This window comes from Cervus elaphus, chromosome 4, assembly GCF_910594005.1.
Source record: "Cervus elaphus chromosome 4, mCerEla1.1, whole genome shotgun sequence".
NCBI lineage: Eukaryota > Metazoa > Chordata > Mammalia > Artiodactyla > Cervidae > Cervus > Cervus elaphus.
Window position 1 is genome coordinate 35,240,442 of NC_057818.1, and position 2,171 is coordinate 35,242,612.

General features: G+C 41.3%; 1 pseudogene; it reads left to right on the plus strand.

Annotated features, from left to right (window-relative positions):
- Positions 1-1,791: 1,791 nt before the first annotated feature.
- LOC122693015 lies at positions 1,792-1,970 on the plus strand (annotated as a pseudogene).
- The last annotated feature ends 201 nt before the right edge of the window (positions 1,971-2,171 follow it).

The window sequence follows — 2,171 nt, forward strand, 5'->3', positions numbered from 1 at the left end:
TGAAGTCAAGTGGGCCTTCGGAAGCATTACTATGAACAAAGCTAGCGGAGGTGATGGAATTCCAGATCCTATTTCAAATCCTAAAAGATGATGCTATGAAAGTGCTGCACTCAATATGCCAGCAAATTTGGAAAGCTCAGCAGTGGCTACAGGACTGGAAAAGGTCAGTTTTCATTCCAATCCTAAATAAGGGCAATGCCAAAGAATGTTCAGACTACTGCACAATTGCACTTATTTCACATGCTAGCAAGATAATGCTCAAAATCCTTCAAGCTAGGCTTCAGCAGTATATGAACCGAGAACTTATAGATGTACAAGCTGGATTTAGAAAAGGCAGAGGAACCAGAGATCAAATTGCTAAAATCTGTTGGATCATAGAAAAGGCATTTTTTAAAAATCTACTTCTGTTTCATTGACTACAGTAAAGCCTTTTATTGTGTGGATCACAACAAACTGTGGAAAATTCTTAAAGAGATAGGAATACCAGACCACCTTACTTGCCTCCTGAGAAACCTGTATGCGGAATAAGAAGCAACAGTTTAGAACAGGGCATGGAAAAACAGACTGGTTCAAAATTGGGAAAGAAATATAACAAGGCTATATATTGTCACCCTGATTATTTAACTTCTATGTGAAGTTATACATAATGAGAAATGCTGGGCTGGATGAATCACAAGCTGAAATCAAGATTCATGGGAGAAATATCAATACCCTTAGATATGCAAATGATACCACTCTAAGGCAGAAAGTGAAGAGGAACTAAAGAGCCCCTTGATGAGGATGAAAGAGGAGAGTGAAAATGTTTCAGGAAGGGGGACCCCTTCCAGGACCCGAAACTGGGCTCTTGTCTAACACTCGGAAATGAATTGTCCGAGGAGACACATGCTGACAAAGCAAGAGATTTTATTGGGAAAGGGCACCCGGGTGGAGAGCAGTAGGTAAGGGAACCCAGGAGAACTGCTCTGCCGCGTGGCTCGCAGTCTTGGGTTTTATGGTTATGGGATTCATTTCCGGGTAGTCTTTGGCCAATCATTCTAATTCAGAGTCTTTCCTGGTGGCGCACGCATCGCTCAGCCAAGATGGATGCTAGCAAGAGGGATTCTGGGAAGTGGATAGACACGCGGTGTTTCCTTTTGACCTTTCCCGAACTCTTCCGGTTGGTGGTGGCTTATTAGTTCCGTATTCCTTATCAGGATCTCCTGTCATAAAACAACTCATGCAAATGGTTACTATGGTGCCTGGCCAAGGTGGGCGGTTTCAATCAGTGTGCTTCCCCTAACAAAAAGACTGGCTGAAAACTCAACATTCAAAAAACTAAGATCAGGGCATCTGGTCCCATCACTTCATGGCAAATAGATGGGGAAACAGTGACAGAATTTATTTTCTTGGGCTCCAAAATCACTGCAGATGGTGACTGCAACCACAAAATTAAAAGACTCTTTCTCCTTGGAAAGAAAGCTATGACAAACCTAAATGGTGTATTACAACACAGAAACATCATTTTGCCGACAACTGTCTGTAGAGTTGAGAGTAAATTTCTACATAGGTTGATAAGAATTGATAAGAAGTCTGGGACACCCAAGAAGGAGAGTGGGGTCTAGGGCTCTCAAGGAGGAGATAGGGGTCTGGAGTTCTCAAGGAGGAGAAAAGAACAAAGATTGTTTTCTACATATTTAGTCTTAGTCACATAAAATGTTTTTTCCCTTTAAGCCCAGAGCTGATGATTACACAACAAAACAACTCAGTTTAAACTCTGTACTAAGGATTATATAACAAAAATGTAACCTGCTTAGCTTTGCGCAGTGGCAGTATCGTAGCCAATGAGGTTTATCGGAGGCGCGATTATTGCTAATTGAAAAGAAAAAAAAAAAATGTAACCTGCTTGAGGACATGTTTCTCCTTCTTGAGAACCTTCTGACTAATCCTGTTATCTTAAAATGTATATTGTGGGAATGGGTCTGGTAAGACCTTTACAACCTTGAGACATTCTTTTGATTTACTGTAATACCCAACTGAAAAAGTATATAGCTCCCTTGCTAAAACTAGGGCGGCACTCTCCATTCCCCTTCTGATGTCTGTATCAGAAACTTTCTTTGTGCCTTTTCATACTTTAATAAAACTCTGCTACTCAAAAGCTCTTGAGTGATGAAGCCTGGTCCCTGGTCCCAAAG